Source organism: Chiloscyllium plagiosum, chromosome 5, assembly GCF_004010195.1.
Source record: "Chiloscyllium plagiosum isolate BGI_BamShark_2017 chromosome 5, ASM401019v2, whole genome shotgun sequence".
NCBI lineage: Eukaryota > Metazoa > Chordata > Chondrichthyes > Orectolobiformes > Hemiscylliidae > Chiloscyllium > Chiloscyllium plagiosum.
This window is the reverse complement of record NC_057714.1, coordinates 71307336-71326160: the sequence shown is the minus strand read 5'-3', so window position 1 is coordinate 71326160 and position 18825 is coordinate 71307336. Positions and strand designations below refer to the sequence as shown.

The 18825-nt window shown below is 41.4% G+C and overlaps 1 long non-coding RNA gene across 1 annotated transcript; it reads left to right on the top strand.

The window, feature by feature from the left end:
• The first annotated feature begins 2611 nt into the window (after window positions 1-2611).
• On the top strand, window positions 2612-13251 carry LOC122550299. Its single transcript, XR_006311801.1, has 3 exons — window positions 2612-2700; window positions 11003-11129; window positions 12945-13251. It is a non-coding gene; the product is annotated as an uncharacterized LOC122550299 (long non-coding RNA).
• Window positions 13252-18825: the final 5574 nt, after the last annotated feature.

Here is an 18825-nt window from a genome sequence, read left to right as displayed (position 1 = left end):
AAGAAATCTGTAGTGTCACGACAGAAGCTGGGGGAACCCTGTACAATGGGTTTCAAGATGCCTTTGACATAGGCTCTCACACAGGGTACATTCCCGATACAATCAGAAGTCCTGGTGTATTGGCTTTGTGTATCTTCGGAAGGCAGTAGAAGTTGCCTACACAAGAAGTACGTGGGATGAATACGCTTAGGGAACTCTGAAGGACTGGATCCAAAGTCCTGATCAATGTGCTTAGTTCACGGGTGTGCTTTTTGGTTAGATCGGTCGGTAGTTGCCTGTAGTGTCACTGGTTGTTCAGTTGTCGGTACACTTCCCTGCAATAGTCTGTTCTATTCAGAATGACGATGGCTCCTCCTTTATCTGCTAGTTTGATGACAATGTTGTGATTGGTTTTGAGAGCCTGGATGGCGTTGCGTTGTGCTCGGGTGATGTTCTGCTCTACCTTGTGGGTGCAACTAATTAATCTGGCATTTATATATTTCCTGACGGTTTGAGCATTCATGTCAAGTCCAGGGCAGCGACCCTCTGGTGGAGTCCAAGTTGACTCCTTCTTTGGTCGCTCCTCTATGGATCCCTACAATGACTCTTCCGTTCGTCGATGAGTTCATTAGGATCTTGAAAGATTTCCCAGAGTCTCATTCATCTGATGAATTCAAGTCCAGGGCAGCGACCCTTTGATGAGGTCCAAGTTGACTCCTTCTTTGCTCTCTCCTCTACCTTCGATAGGTTGGCTGAAAAAGAGAAAGAAAAATAATACAACAAAGTGGAAAGAGAGTGTTCACCTCAATAATGCTGACAAATGAAAACAAGGGAGACTTCTTCATGAGAGGTAATATGCTGCAAGAATTGCCTCACACTGCTATTGAGGACAGGCTGCACATACTTGTAATCTAGATCAAAAACCTTGGAATATTCCTGATTTATTTTTGTACATGTAAACCTTAAGCTCTGATAAACAACTGTCATTATGGCTTTATGCACTGCTGCATAAGTTGACTCAAAATGTCTTTCATGTGAATAATAGACTTTGAAGTTCTTCAAGAAGCTTTTCTGTTGGCACAAAATATAAAATAACAAAGACATGCTTGACTATTTTCACATTAGCTCTTTGATGGTTTGCATGAAACCAGTGGCATAGGGATAAGAGTTCTACAGGTTTTAAGATCTCAGTTTCACACTTTAACACTGATCTCTGTTGTTTTAACATTTGTAGAAATTGCCTTGTTTTCAGTTGTCAAGAGGTTGTCCCCTTTCTAAAGGTGGTGAAATCTTATTTTCTTTTCTGGGGCATGGTCATTGCCAGGAAAGGTGAGGATGGTGGATTTCTTTCCCTAAACATAGAATGTCGACCTGTGCATCACCGGAACAAGATGTTGTGTTGAACATGATACCAAATTAAAATATTTCCATCTGCTTGCCCTTGGTCCATATCTCTTCATTCCTTGCATATTCATGTGCTGATCTAAAGGTCCCTTAAATGTCCCTATTGCATCTCCTCCACCATCACCCCTGGCAGCAGGTTCAAAATTCCTACCACTTTCTGTGTTAAAAACTTGCCCCTCCCATCTCCTTTCAACTCCCCCCCCCTCACCTTAAATGCATGCTTCCTAGTATTAGACATTTCAAACCTGGGAAAAAAATTCTGAACTATCAATCCTATCTATACATCTCATAATTTCATAGACTTTGATCAAGTCTCCCCTCACACTTCGCCGCTCCAGAGAAAACAACACGAGTTCTTCTAGCCTCTCCTGATAACCCATACACTCTAATCCAGGCAGCATCCTAGTAAACCACTTGCGCACCCTCTCCAAAGCCTTCACATCCTTCCTGTAATGTGGTGACCAGAATGGAACATAATACTCCAAGTGTGGCTTTAGTAATTGGAACCAGATGGATCTTGTTGATAATGCGATCAATGATTCAGATTGTTAACCTGGGTCAATGAGGAAGCCCTGGCTGACCAGTATAAAAAGGAGCTATCCCTTCTCTCCCTTTCACTTTTTTGATCATGCAGCGTTGCCCTTTGTCAAGAAGGGCACTGCTTGTCACTGGCCGCTCTGGTATTTCCTTCCTTCCTTCCTTCCTTCCTTCCTTCCTTCCTTCCTTCCTTCCTTCCTTCCTAGTGGTGGAAAATGAATAAAGATTTGTACACCTGTTGTCTTTCAATGTGTCTCACAACTGCACACACATGACATGGGAAAGAAAAGTATAAAAAGGAGATGTACAATCTCATCAGTTCAGGAGACTGACTTTGAGCTGGCTGGCCATAACCAGTGTACTGCTGTTAGTTTTGTTTTTGAGGACCTGATTTCTGTGTAGACCAGCTAGTTTGTTACTGGTATTCCTTTTTTGAGGACTGATTCCTGAGCTGGCTGATCTACACAATCAGTGTGTCACTGCTGTATTTCAGTTCTCATTAGGGAACTGTTTTCTCATTGGCTGTTTACAGCCTGTGTGTTACATTTATTTTGGTTAACTTTGAGGAAGGACTATTCTGATTTTGTGGCAGGGCTTTGCCCGTGTGCTCTGGCTTTCAGTACCTACATTTCCTTTTCTGCATGTGTTTTCACTTTCTGGTGTCTTGGACTGATCCCTTGTGAGTCAACTGCACCTTTCCAGATGTACGTTTTCTCTGTGAGTAGGCCTAGGCTTCTGTGAGTGGACCAGGCCTCCGTAATGACCAGTGTGTGTTGTGAGGTGAATATTTGCTGCCTTCTGGAGTGGATTATGCTGTCAGGAGTAGACTGAGCCCCTGTGACTTAACTGCACTATTGCAATAAACTATGTCCCTGTGAATAGGACTGGGCCTCTGTGGATGAACTAGGCATCTGTAGGGACTAGACACCTATGCATGTACTGTGGGGTGTGCATTTGCTGCCTTCAGGAGTGGACTTTGCATATTAGAGTGGGCTCTGTTTCTGATAATGGACTTGGCATTTTTGGTAATTGATTGACTTTTTTGCTTGTTGGTTTTATCACCTGCACTGTCTTGTGGGTCCCTCGGTCTGGCACGCCTTCATGTGTGCTGGTAGGCTCAGAGGTCATCCTGAAAGCTGTCACTGAGAGCCGGAGGGTGGGTAGGCAGTCCCATGAACTGGAAGGTGAGAAGGCTGCCCTGAGAGCTGGAATGTGGGTAGGCCATCTCAATGCTGGTTGCTCCAAGGGTTGAAAGCTGGGTATGCTGTCCTGATCGCTGTCGTCCCGAGGAAAGGGTGGATGGGCTGCTCTAGAGGTGGCTGGAAGGTGTGTCAGGGTGGACCGAGAGCCCAAAGGTGTGTGGGGGTTGAGGGGGAAGCGAGAGCCAGAAAGCATGTGGGCTGCCCTATGCACCATAGACCCAGGGAGTATAGGGAGGGGCTGTACTAGAGGTGGCTGGAAGATGTGCAGTGCAGTCCATGTGCCAGATGGTGCATCAGGTTGAGCAAGAGCCAGATGGTGCGTAGGGGTGGACCGAGGATCGGAAGGCAGGTAGGCTGTCCTCAGTGCTGTCACACAGGGAAGTTACTGGCATGGACTGTCCTAGAGGTGGCTGGAAGGTGTGGAGGGGCGGTTAGGGAAGCCGGAAGGTGGGTAGGCCATCCTGATCGCCGTCATCCTGGGGATGTTGGAGAAACAGGATGGGCTGTCCTAGACATGGTTGGAAGGGGCATGGGGCAGACCGAGAGCCGATAGGGGCAGGCCCTCGGAGGGGTGGGTGACTTTCTGGGTTGCTGGGTGGGTGGCGCCTGTGTTCTATGCACTGTTTTTCATTTGATTGGTCTGTCTTGTCTGTATTTGTTAATGTTTTCTTTTTGATGACTGGAGGTGGGATTTGAGGTTTGCCCTCATTTTTTTGTTAACGGACTGAACGGTGGGGTTTGGGGTTTTTCCTTGCTGCCTCTTTTCCTGTAAGTACTGTTTTGTTGTGAACTGCTTCTTCCTGTTTATTGTGAACTGTTCGTATTTTGTACTCTTTCATAAAATTTAAAGAAATAAAAAGTGATATAGAATCTCCTCAGGGGACTAACTTTGAGCTGGCTGTCCATAGCCAGTGTACTGCCATTGGTTTTGATTTTGGGGACCTGATTCATGAACAGGCTGGTCTATACAGCCAGTTTGTTACTGGTATTCCTTTTTTGAGGACTGATTTCTGGACTGGCTGATCTACACAGTCAGTGTGATGCTGCTATATTTCAGTTCTCAATAGGGAACTGTTGTTTCCCTGGCTGGCTACAACCTGAGAGTTTTTTTTTTGTTTTATTTTGAGAGAAGGACTATGCTGACTTTATGTCAGGGCTTAGCCCTTGTATTCTGGGTTTTAGTGTCTGCAGTTTCTTTTTTACGTGTGTTTTCACTTTTGGTGTTTTGGATTGAGCCCTTGTGAGTCAACTGCACCTTTCCAGATTAGCTGTTCCTCTGTGAGTAGGTCTGGGCCTCTGTGGATGGACCAAGCCTCTGTAAGATTGAAAGCTGTGTGTGTGCTGTGGGGTGTGCATTTGCTGCCTTCAGGACTGCACTTTGCCTTTGGGTGTGAACCCTGTTTCTGGTAAAGGACTCTGCTTTTCTTGCTGGTTGGTTTTATCACTTGCACTGTCCTGTGTATCCCTGGGTCTGATGGGTCTTACTGTGAGCCAGAAAGCTCATAGGTTGTCCCAAATGCTACAGGGTGGGTAGGCTGTCCCTAGAGCTGGATGGTGGGTAGGCCATCCTGATGCTGGTCACCCTGAGAGCCAGAGGTAGATAGGCTCCCCTGAGTGTTGCTGTACCAAAGGAGGGGTGGGACTGGCCGTCCTAGAGGATCTGGAAGGTGTGTCAGGGTAATCCGAGAGCCAGAAACTAGATAGCGGTGGGCTGAGGTCCAGAAGACTTGTGGGCTGTCCTGAGCTCTGTCGTCCCAGGGAGGTATAGGGAAAAGCTGTCCTTGAGGTGATTGGAAGGTGCATCAGGGCAGTCCACAGACCAGACGGGTGTGTCAGGGTAGGCGAGAGCCAGATGGTACGCAGGGGCGGACCAAGAGCCAGAGGGCGGGTAGGCTGTCCTCAGTGCTGTGCCCCGGGAAGATGCAGGGGGAATGAAAGAGAGCAATTTGGAGAGCAAAGAGTGAAATAAAAAAGCACTAGTGGCTTTTAGAGAGAATTGCATGATGTTCTGCATATACACCAAGGAGAAGAGAAAACTAGGGAAAGATTAGGACCCATTAGGGATCAAGGGAGGAATCTGTGGGTGGGGCTTGAGGACATTGGTAGAGTGTGAAATGAATACTCACATTTGTCTTCATTCCGAAGAAGGACGATGTAGGTACAGAATTCAAGAAGCAGGACTGTGACATTCTTGAGCAGTTTGACATAGAATGCAGAGCTGTATCGGAGTTTTGGCATTTATAACAGTGGACATATCCCCAGGTCTGGATGAGTTGCTGGGGGAGATGAGCTGTGACCAAAAATTTTAATTCCTCTCTGGTCACACGGCCACAAGTGCCAGAGGACTGGAGAACAGCAAATGGAGTTCCCTTTTCAAGAAACATGGTAGGGATAAACCAGGGAATTATAGATGAGTTAATCTCATATCAGTGATGGGGAAACTGTTTGGAGAAATTTCTAAAGTGGAGAATTAATCTCCATCTGGTGAGGCAAGTTTGATTAGGGATAGTCAGCATGGCTTTGCCGGGAGAAGTCATGTCGAACAAATTTGATTGAATTTTTTTGAGGAGGTGAGAAGTGTGCAGATGAAGGTATTATAGATGGTGTAGTTTATATGGATTTCAGCAAAGCTTTGACAAAGTTCCAGATGGGAGACTGATACAAAGGTAAAAGCACATGTGATCCAGGGTAACTTTGAAAGTTAGTTCCACACTTGGCCGAGTGGTAGAAGATTGAGAGTCATGTTAGAAGACTGTGTGGCTGGAGGCTGGTGTCAAATGGTGTACCATAGGGATTAGTGCTGGGTCCCTTATTCTTTGAGATGTGTATATATGCAATATTGATGCGATGTAGAGAAGATGATAAATAATTTTATGAATAGTATGAAGATTGGCCAGCTCGTTGACAGTAAAGAAGAAGGTCTCAGGTTGCAGGAAAATATAGACTGATTGGTTAAATGGACAAATCAGTGGGCATTGGAATTCAACCTGCTGTATTCAAAGACAAGTGAGAGCAATTCCTGATGGTCAAGGATCCATTTGTCAATGGTTTTAAAGTATGTGCAAAAGAAACAAGGTTGATGTGTCAAATAAAGACTTTTTCACATGCTGACTAGTTCGGCTATGGAATACACTGCCTGGAAATGTGATGGAGACAGGTTCAACTGAAGAATTCAAGAGGGTATTGGGTGATTATTTGGATAGAAACACTGTGGAAGGATATTGGGGAAGATGGAGGAGATTGACACAAGGTAATGATGCTCATTTGAAGAGCTGGTGCAGGCACAATGGGCTGAAAGGACTGAACATTTCTGAGATTCTGTGGTTCTGTGAAAAGTGTTGATGGGCGGAAAGGAAAGAGGAGTTAAAAATGGAATTAGATCAGCCACGATCTTATTGAATATTGGAGCACATTCAATGGGTGACATAAACTACTCCTGTTGCAATTTCATATGATTATGTAATGAATGTATATACATGTGCATTTATGAGTGCATTCCTACGCTTTTGAATGATTTTGCCATTCTATGATGGTGAATCTTAGCAGTGTTTATTGCTACTTTTGAAAGTCAGTCTAATTCTGTCAAAACAATTAAGACATAAATAATTAATTTTTTGACAAATTATTTTCGACAGGAAGTCCAATTCAGTTAATTGATTAGAAATATTAGGTTTGACATTGAAAGCAATGTTAACCTTTGTTTTTTTGCACAAAACAATCAATCTATTTCATGAGAAAATGCCACACCATATGGAATCTGGACCTGCTTTTGATTGCAAATCCATTGTGATGAGCCTCAGAAAATTTCACACATGACTTGAACTTTTCAAGGATTACAATCAGATTATATCTCAATTATCCAACATGCAATGTTAAATCTGCTTTAATGTTAGCCTTATCTCAGTACAGATTCTGGATGAGAATTGACCTTTAAGAATGGTCCTGTTCTTTACATCACTCTGACTGTGATGAGGGTGCATGTGATTGTAACTACTGAGACCCAAGATTTTACTGACTTCAAGAATTTTGATTTAGCAAAGGAACAACTTTGCTCCTTGGCTATGGTTATGGACCTCTTGTAAATCTGATTTAAAATAATGCACTTTAAAATCAGCTTTATAAAGATCTACTCCATTTCGGCCATAAATGGATGTGCTCAGAATTCATAGCTCAGTTTCTAACATATAAAAGTGCTAATTCCTCTGGTCAGAATTGTTCATTAATATTCATTCCTATAACCAGAATAACTGACCTTTACCATTAAGAAAATCCCAACGGTATTTTAAAGACTCCTTTTACAGGATGTCTATGGCACTGACTCAGCTGGCGCTCAGGAGAAGAATCCCACCTCAGAGGCAGAAACTTAGTGATGGAAGTACCACTCGAGGAGTTCAGCGTAAAGATTGAGACTAACACTTCAGTGCATACCCAGGGACACCTATGTGGTTAAAAATGCTGGCTTTTGGACAGGACTTTAAACTGAGAATCTGTCTGCCCTGTCAGAAGATCCTAAAAGATATCATGACAATATAAGGGAACATACATTCTCTCTCACTCTTGCACTCAAAACCAATCCAAGGTTACTGCTTTGCAGCCAGATTTGAATCCCACCAACAGGTGATGAAACTTGAAATAGATTTTTTTTATGCCCGCAATAAAGAGCTAGCAAAATGGTGATTATGTAACTACTGTTACATGCTGTAAGAAATTCATTTAATTCAGTAATGTCTTTGAGGGAAGGAAATCTGTCATCCTTACTCAGACTGGCCTATATGTGACTCCAAATCCACAGCTTAACTGCCCTCTGTACACTTAGAGAGATGCAATATGAGCTGGTCAAGCCAATACTGTCCATATCCTGTGAACAAATAATAAAAAGCAAAATGAAATCATTTTAGATCTTCTCAAATAAAAAAAACCCTCTTCTTTAAGGTACATGCATTCAGAATTAGTGCTTAGAACAGAGATTATATGAACCTACAAGTAAGGGAAATGCAAGCCAGGAAGATGCGTAGAATTATTGCCAATGTAGGGTTTGTGCTCGCGACGCAGGGGCCAGAATTCATATAGTCAGGTAGAAATTGCACAGGAAAAGGCTTTTTCCCCAGCTACCTGTGATTGCTTTGTTTTATCCTCCACTGGTAGTGATTCTAAGTGCCTTCCCAGTTTCCATTTCCTTTATTTACTCTTTTTTTCCTTCAGCCACTTATGTAACCAATTCTTAAGTGTTCACACATTCTCTGTTTCACTTGCTAACTTTGATACTATATGCCTTAAAAGTAAGTTTTTTTTTGGACTTCTGGAATATCAGATGTTCTAAAATGAAATGTAAAAGAAAGATATGAATTTACATAGTTCATTTCATGGTTACCAAATGTCTTAAAATGTTTTCTACCATTTAAGTACTTTTGTAATGTAGTATTATGACCAGGTCCTGGGCACGAATCCCCAAGTTATTACAATTCCAGACTGATACCCCCAACCATTAAGCTGCTGGGTGAGGAGGGATGAGCTGGCTCACCCACTTCATTCCTGATGAAGGGCTTATGCTCGAAACACAGCTCTTCTACTCCTCAGATGCTGCCTGACCTGCTGTTCTTTTCCAGCACCATGCTTTTTGACTCTGGTCTCCAGCATCTGCAGTCCTCACTTTCTCTTGGCTCACCCACCTGTCTTGGCTAGTCACAACAAGCTTAAAAAGGATACTTCCTTTGTGGATGCCTTTCTCCTTAACCTCCATGTCAGCAAAACGAAATAACTGATCATTGACTTCAAAAAGAAAGGAGGAGGACAAGCCCCCATCAACATCAACAGAGCTGAGGTGGAGAGGGTTAAGTGAGTCAAGATCCTAGGAGTAATAATAACCAACAAACTGTTCTGGTTCACCCACATAGATGCGATAGTCAAAAAGGCACAACAATGCTTCTTCTTCCTTAGTTGGCTTAGGAAATTTGAATTATTCATAAAGACCCTCACCAACCTTTACAGGTGTGCCATAGAAAACATCCTGTCTGGGTGCACCATGGCTTGGTACAACAACTACTCTGCCCAGGACCATAAGAAATTACAGTAAGTTGTGAACACAGTCCAGACCATAACACAAGCCAACCTCCCATCCATGGACTCCATCTACACTTCTCGTTGCCACAAAAAGGCAGCCACTATCATCAAAGAGTTTTCCTTGCCTGGTTACCTGCTCTTTGAACAGCGTCCACCAGGCAGAAGATACAGAAGCTTAAACACACTTATCAACAGATTCAGGAATAGCTTCATCCCCACTGTTTTTAGGCTGCTGAATGGATCTCTCTAATTTCAGATCTAATGTTGATCTTGCTTTTATGCACGTCCTGTGCATCTGCAGCTTGTATACCTCTGTCTAAACAACTTATGGTCTGTATATCCTTGTATGCTTTTCTCTGCCTGTACTACACGCAAAACTAAACTTTTCACTGTACTTAGATACATAGAGACATAGAGGCATAGAGGTGGACAGCACGGAAACAGACCCTTTGGTTCAACCAGTCCATGCTGACCATAACCCCAAACTAAACTAGTCTCACCTGCCTGCTCCTGACCCATATCCTACCAAACCTTTCTTATTCATGAACAGATTCTAGATTGTTGTTAAGTCTTTCATCTTTTAGAATGGGTTGCAGGTTTTGGTTCATTAAAATGTGAATTCCAGCACTTCTTTTAAGTCACATTCTCAAAATAACTTAAGGTTTCATAAAATAAGGCAACATATTAATTTAGACAATGCAATAAAAGTGTGAGGTTAGAGTCTGTCTGTATCCCAAAGTTGAGTCAGATTGGTTCTATTTCCAAAGCGGAAAGATTCCAGAAGATGAAAGTCTTAACAACAATCTAGGTTTGTTCAATACATCATTTCAGTTGCATGACACTGTAATCTTTTGCTCTAAATTCTGTGTCTGATGGTCCTGCTCCACAACTACCTGATGAAGGAGCAGTGCTCTGAAAACTAGTGCTTCCAAATAAACCTGGTGTGGTGTGATTTTTAACAAGGTTAGGATTAGACAAGGTCAGAAGTCACACAACACTAGATTACAGTCCAAAAACATTATTTGAAATTACGTGACTTCATCTGATGGAAAAACCGGAACTCTGAAAGGCTGTGATTTCAAATAAGCCTATTGGACTATAACCTGATGTCATGTGTTATGAAGTTGAAGGTATGTACTATATCTTTAAGAGAAAGTGAATGCTGTTCTGAACTGAGAGCTTACAAGTACCTGTGTGATATGATTAGATGACAGCCCCAGAGAGTTCTGGAAAATTGAAAGTATGTAACATTTGGCTGTGAAATGGATACTTGAGTTTTGGTTGCTGTTTTGACAACAATTTGAATTTAACCAATCAGTTTAAATTATGTCCCAGGATATGAAAATTCAATTGAGTTTGAATTTATTGTTTTGTCAACAATGAACCAATGAGACAATCCAATGTTGGGGATATAAAAATGCAGGCATTTTGAAAATTGCAGACAGATCAACTGCCATCGAAAGAGAGCCAAGAAATTAGCAAACACTCTCTATCAAATGTACCTTTTCATATGAAACATATTTGCAGTAAAAAGAAAGAAGATAATCCTGGGAGATCTTCAGCTGGAAGAACACAGATATCGAAGATGACAGCTGCTGCGTGGTTTTGAAATTAAGTTGATGTAATTTTAGTAAGTGTCTTATTGGAACAGCATATTGTTATAGAATTGGAGGCAGTTAATAAACAGTTAAGAGAAAGGGAGGCTTAGAGTTGTGTGAATAGTTATTGTTTAATGTTCACTTTTAGAGTTAAAGAATAAATTGATTTATTTTCTTTAAATAGTGGAATTTGAAAATTCTCTGTCACTCATATTTTAACAGATTACAAGGCGAGGTGAGCTTTTCTGGGTGTTTGGTTTAATTAACAGAAGGGTTCACCACCATGTCGGAACACATGTGCCTCCTGATCTTGTCCACCCTAATTCAACACTGGCAGCTCCACAGAAAGGTTAGGATTACAGTTGGTGTCCTTTTGTTCTGCTTCCTTTTGAAAGTAACATTTCAAGTTCACTGACCCTCCTTCAGAACCATTCCTGAAGAAGGGTCACTGGACCTGAAACATTAACTCTGATTACTCTCTTTAGCTGCTGCTAGACCTGCTGAACTTTTCCAGCAGTTTCTGTTTTTGTTTCTGATTTCCAGTTCTTTTTGTTTGTATTTCCTTTTGAAGGTGGATGGCTGGCAGCATTCGAAGTCATTCAGAGAGTTCTTCTGTTGTCTAATTTCCTTTTGACTTGCTCATGAGCTAACTGGTCTAGTACTCGAAATATTAGGACCTTTCTACCTTCGATGCAGGGATGACTTAGCAAATGATTCTTCAACTATGACTTTCACAACATACTAGTGCTCACAAACAGGCTCGTACATATGGCTGCCTCAGTACAGTGACAGATTTTCTTCCACTAGTATACACAGACTAGAGTTGCAATTTGTTTTAATCATTTGTTTTGTATATTCTTGGAAAGGAAAAACACAATTAATTTCTACAAGAGATATCTTTCTGTTGAGAGGGAAAGATAATCAGCCCCCTGTTATCTCTAGCTGTTACATGTCTCTCTGACTGCCTACAGTTTCCTGGACATTCTCCAGGTCTAACATTCTCTGATATCGGACATTGCAAGACAACGCTGAATATTACATCCACAGCAGTTGTGCTTTCTCTTGCAGTTCTTTTAAAGAAAATATATTTTGGAATTTAAAGTTAAATAGGTTCTTCAGGGTATTTATCTATCTTCATGACCATTGTCTCTGTAACCAATTTATGCACAGTAAACTGCCACAATGTCATGACAGAAAGGAGATAATCTAGTTTTGTGATGCTGGTTGAGGAAAACAGAGAAAATTTCATTGCTACTGAAGCTTCCTAATGCAGAGGAAGCCTGACAGGAACATCAACATCAGTTTCCTAGTACTTTGTCACGACTGTTAAAAATAAGCAAGAAAATGAAAACCAGCCCTCTAGCCTTCATCCCTCATCCACCCATCCTCATAGATCATCACACACTCCATTACAATTGTTTCCTCTATATCATACACCAACATTGCATGGCCCTTTACAGTCCTTATGCCAACTTAGTACCAAATTATGCCGTACTGACCCTTGCTACCTTTTGTCCTTACAGGCCACCTCATCCTGTGCAGACTTTAGGCTCTGTACTGAGTTGAAATAATTAAAATGGAGTGGGATATATTATGCATGTAGGTTCGACCTGGTAGGATCAGTTGAATCTTTGTGCAGTTGCTTGGTTAGATATAATACCTTTTAAGGATGTAAGATGACCTTTTTAAGATGTTTCTGGAACAAGATTTGGGGAGGTCAAGCATTCTTTGAGACCAATAATGTGGTACTTGGAATTGGTAACATGGACATGATTGGGTTTAAAACTATACTTTAATTCATGTTTGGAACTGTTGAGACAGAAGTGTCAAGTTAGCAAAGCATTTAAAACTCCTACACTTTAAATATCTGCAAAAAAGGAGCTGCTTGCCATTTTCTTCAGTCTGATGAAATAAGTCTGAGGATTATCATTACAGAATTTGTATTGTGTAGTTGATTTAAAAACCTTCCATGTTCACAGATTGATTGATAATTCCCAAGTTGTTATGGACTTTTTGAATAGGTTACTGCATTCCAATGGTTGTTTTTAGAGGAGATTGAAGTAAATTGAAAGTATTGAATATTTTTATGAAACAAAATAGATCATTTATTTTTGAATTCTGAACTTGTCAATACACATAAGAACTATATTTTATCTCTTCTCAGCACAGAATCTGAGGTCTTTCCTGGTGGCTACTGAATGAACTGGCCATCATGACTCACTGGACTTACCCCTCCTCCTAACTATGGAATGAAAATGTGAAGTTCTTGTGAGGATTTTTCAGAATCTGTCTTTATCCTGAATGTGCACTCCCCTTGATGCAAAATTTTAGGTATTTATCTTTTAAAGCACAAATATCTCTAGTCAGTAGGAGTACCATAACATTATATAAATACAAATTGATGTTGTATGCACAGAAAATCTGTTAAGAAAAGCCTCCATGCTCATGATTGACCTTCTGATTAAACAACAGTAAAGCCTTAATCTTGACCCTGAATAGTAATTAACCTTTGATTGATTTATGTTTGAATTAACATCAACACTTTCTGTCTGGAAGCAGCTTTGAACGACATCTTATCAAGAGCATAATAATGAACTTTGTGTGATATATTGCTCTGAGCTTACATTTATAAGCATCATCACACCAGATATCCTAAGAACTCATGAAAATCTGTGCGCCTATGTACATTCAATCAATCTCATCATAATTTCTGTGCATGCGTCTGATTATGTTTGATTATTAAATACAAGGTAAACAATAGAATCCGCCTGAACAGATATGATCTTAACATGCACTAATTATCAAACTTGACAACTGCCAAATGTGACATCTAAAAGCGATGGAAATGTTATGGTCCCACAAGTGCAGGTTTAAACACAAGGCAAGCTTGTAAAATGCAGCACTAACAATGTCCCCTCAGGCCCAAGCTGTCCTCCATTTTGCAGGGGGTGGTGCAGACATCAAACAGCCTTTCTGCCCTTACACTTAATGAAAATCTTTGTTGTCCCTACTTTAATCCTGGCAGAGTGGGGTCCATATCAAGTGGGTAACCCAGTATCTTTACCTGTGTGAGCTGATAATAGAGCAAAAGTGTGGATACCTTGTTTGAAGTTCTCTGCACCTATCAGAGGCAATACTTCACGTTTTACCTTCTGTTAGTCTGTCAAACTCAGGCCCAAAATAACTATCACTCATGTCATCTGTCAATCCCCCCAGATACTCTGAACTTACCTTCAGTCCAGTCTTCAACAGATCCTTTTCTTCTGGAACTTTATGTAACCACAGTTCGAACCTGGCATTGCTGAGATTACTATCTTGCTGGTCATCCAACTGCTCAGCAAATTTCTAAAATGGTATTTTCCCTCTAGATGGGGAAAGAAATCTTGTTCTACCAAATGTTAAATCACTGTAGGACAACAGGTAATCTTCAGTGGAACAGTGAGAAACCTATCAGTTGAGAAATCACAAGTAGATAGTCATCAGCAGCTATCAATAGGAAGAGAAGGGGAAGCACTTAAATTGTACAAATATACCCTGGAAGATCTGATCAACTGCCAATTTACGAAACTGTTGAGGGTGAATTAGCTAAAGGACTGCTGTATTGAACCACATCACAAAGTGAGTACAACCTTTAGTTCTGTAAAGTAAAATAAATGAACTTTCACTCCCCACATGCAACGTGTTCTACTCAGTCTACCAAAAATTCACTGAGTATCCTCAGATAACACATTCCAAACCTAAACTACTACCATCTGGAAGGACAAGAGATGCAGAGACATGGGAATACCACCATCTAAAAGTTCCCCTTTGAGTCATTCACCAGCTTGACATGGAAATATGTTGCCATTCCTTCACTCAGTCAAAATCCTCAAAGTCCCTCCTCAGCAGCCGGTCTACCTACACGAAATGGACTGCAGTAATTCAAGAAGGTAACCCACCACCACTACCTTTTCAAGGACCGTGAGGGATGGGATATAAATGCTGACCCAGCCATGTCCACATCTCAAAAATGAATTTAAAGATGTAGAGGAGACAAGGACAACGTTAAATGCTTTAAATGTTTTTGCATGTATTTTTAAAGTTGAAACTACATATGAACATAGAAACAAGGGTCAGGAATAGACCATTAAGCACATTAATCTTGTTCACTATTCACCATGGTCAAACTGATTATAATCTCAAACCTGCATTTCCTCCTAACCTTGATAATTTTTCAGCTCCTTATTTAGAAATATTCAATAACTCTGTTTCTACCACCTTTGAACTTTCTTCCTAAAAATGATCCACCACACTGAGAATAAAATGCTTCATCTCTGTTTTAAATTGACGTTGCCTGATTTTATATAATGCCTCCAAGTTCGAGATTCTTGCATAAAAGGAAACACCTTCTCCACATGTATCCTATCAAGACCCCTCAGGATCTTGAATGCATCAATCAAGCTGCCTCTTATTCTTCAAAACTCTAGTGGATACAAGCCAAACGTACCCAACCTTTACTTCTTTCATTCCTGGTATTAGTCTGGAATACCTTCTTTGAACTGCCTCCAACATATTTATTTCAATAAGGTGACCAATGTGTACGGTATCCCAGATGTGGTCTCACTGTCTCCTGAAACATGACCTCCCTACTTTTGTATTCTTTCCCCTCATGATGAATGATAACATTCTTTGTTATTATTAACATTCTATTCCTGAATTACTTGCTGTAGTGGCAAAACTGAAGAAGCTGTTCTTCAACTGCAGGAAGGTTCATCTAATGTACAGTCCACAATTCAATCAATAGGCTCAGAGGTCCAAGAAAATACTACAACAAAAAAGGAACAATATGAACTACAGGAGCAAACAATGACAGATGATACTCCTCAGTGAAGGAATGTGTGAGGCTGATGGACAGCCAACAACAATATACAAAAGTGCCATTCAAAGAGTAGCATGTTTTAAAGATTACACTTAAAATGCATATACAGAGACTGATGAGAAGAATGAAATGATAATACATGAAAACATGAGAGTTTCCATTGTGTAACTTAATTAACCCAAAATGGTGATGAAAGCATTTCTTTAATATAAAACGGGTTTACTTGGAATTAAATGCATTCAAGTACATATGTTGATCCTGGTCTGTGATAGTCATCAGACCTCTACCATGAGGCACACACAAAGCAGGCAGCCATCTTACTGACACTTCATTAAAGGATTGACCAGACTGATGTGTGTTGTGCTCAGAACATTCACAAGAGGCAGTGGATAGGATTGGTGCTGAAATCTGGGGAGGAGATGGCCTAGTGGTATTACTCCAAATTAATTAATCCACAAACGCAATTAATGTTCTGGAGACCTGGGTTCGAAATCTGCCATGATTAATGGTAGAATTTGACATCAATATCTGGAATTGAGAATCTACTGATTGTCATGAAACCATTGCTAATTATTGGGGAAAACTGCTCTGACTCACTAATGTCCTTCAGGGAAGGAAACCTATCATTCTTACCTGGACTGGCCTATATGTGGCTCCAGACCCACAACAATGTGGCTGACTCATAACTGTCCTCTGAATTGGCCTAGCAAGCCATTTGTATCAATCACGACAAAGTCTCAATGAAGAAATGAAACCAGATGCACAATCTGACGTTGACCTAAGCATTGGAAAAGCCAATAGCAGAAACAGCCTTGTCAACCCTGCAAAGTCTTCCTTATTAACATCTGGAGGTTAGTGCCAAAATTGGGAAAGCTGTCTCACAGACTAGCCAAGCAACAGCCTGATGTAGTCATACTCACAGAATCATACCTTACAAACAATGTCTCAGACACCACCATCACTCCCAAGGCAGCCTTTGTGTGGAGCCGCAGGAGATACTAAGCGAGTATTTTGCATCAGTGTTTACTGTAGAGAAGGAAATGGAAGATATGGAATGTGGGGAAATAGATGATAACATCTTGAAAAATGTCCATATTAAAGAGGAGGAAGTGCTGGATGTCTAGAAATGCATAAAGGTGGATAAATCCCTAAGACCTGATCAAGTGTACCCTTGACCTCTATGGGAAGCGAGGGAAGAGATTGCTGGAGCCGTTGCTGAGATATTTGTATCATCGATAGTCACAGGTGAGGTGCCAGAAGACTGGAGGTTGGCTAACGTGGTACCATTATTTAAGAAAAGTGGTAAGGAAAAACCAGGGAACTATAGAACAGTGAGCCTGGCATTGGTGGTGGGCAAGTTGTTGGAGGGAATCCTGAGGGACAGGATTTACACGTCTTTGGAAAGGCAAGGACTGATTAGGGATAGTCAACATGGTTTTGTTTGTGGAAAATCATGTCTCACGAACTTGATTGAAGTAACAAAGAGAGTTGATGAGGGCAAAGTGGTGGACGTGATCTATATGGACTTCAGTAAGGCGTTTGACAAGGTTCCCCATGGGAGACAGAGTTAGCAAGGTTTGCGCTCATGGAATACAGGGGGAACTAGCCATTTGGATATAGAACCTGCTCGACGGTAGAAGACAGAGGGTGGTGGTGGAGGGTTGTTTTCCAGCCTGGAGGCCTGGTACCAGTGGTGTACCACAAGGATCGATGCTGGGTCCACTACTTTTCATTATTTATATAAATGATTTGGATGTGAGCATAAGAGGTATAATTAGTAAGCTTGCAGATGATACCAAAATTGGAGGTATAGTGGACAGCGAAGAAGATTATCTCGGATTACAAAGGGATCTTGATCAGATGAGCCAATGGACTAAGGAATGGCAGATGGAGTTTAATTTAGATAAATCCAAGGTGCTGCATTTTGGGAAAGCAAATCTTAGCAGGACTTATACACTTAATGATAATGTCCTGGGGAGTGTTGCTGAACAAAGAGATCTTGGAGTGCAGGTTCATAGCTCCTTGAAAGTGGAGTTGCAGGTAGATAGGATAGTGAAGAAGGTGTTTGGTATGCTTTCTGTTATTGGTCAAGCATTGAGTATAGGAGTTGGGAGGTCATGCTGTGGCTGTACAGAACATTGGTTAGGCCACTTTTGGAATATTGCATGCAATTCTGGTCTTGTTCCTATCGGAAGAATGTTGTGAAACTTCAAAGGGTTCAGAAAAGATTTACAATGATTTTGCCAGGATTAGAGGTTTTGAGCTATAGGGAGAGGCTGAATAGGCTGGGGCAGTTTTCCCTGCAGCATCAAAGGCTGAGGAGTGACCTCATAGATTTTTATAAATGAGGGGCATGGATAGGATAAATAGACAAAGTCTTTTCCCTAGGCTGAGGGAGTCCAAAACAGTAGGGCATAGGTTTTGGATCATAGAATCATAGAGATGTACAGTATGGAAACAGACCCTTTGGACCAACCCGTCCATGTCGACCAGATATTCCAACCCAATCTAGTCCCACCTGTCAGCACCGGCCCATATCCCTCCAAACCCTTCCTATTCATATACCCATCCAAATGCCTTTTAAATGTTGTAATCGTATCAGCCTCCACTACTTCGTCTGGCAGCTCATTCCATACATGTACCACCCTCTGCGTGAAAAAGTTGCCCCTTACGTCTCTTTTATATCTTTCCCCTCTCACCCTAAACCAATGCCCTCTAGTTCTGGACTCCCCCACCCAGGTAAAAGACTTTGTCTATTTATCCTATCTATGCCCCTCATAATTTTGTAAACCTCTATAAGGTCACTCCTCAGCCTTCGATGCGCCAGGGAAAACAGACCCAGCCTGTTCAGCCTCTCCCCATAGTTCAAATCCTCCTACCCTAGCAACTTTCTTGTAAATCTTTTCTGAACCCTTTCAGTTTCACAACATCTTTCCGATAGAAAGGAGACAAGAATTGCAAGCAATATTCCAAAAGTGGCCTAACCAATGTCCTGACGTCCAACTCCTGTACTCAATACTCTGACCAATAAAGGAAAGCATACCAAGCGCCTTCTTCACTATCCTATCTATCTGCGAATCCACTTTCAAGAACCTATGAACCTGCACTCCAAGGTCTCTTTGACCAGCAACACTCCCTAGGACCTTACCATTAAGTGTATAAGTCCTGCTAAGATTTGCTTTCCCAA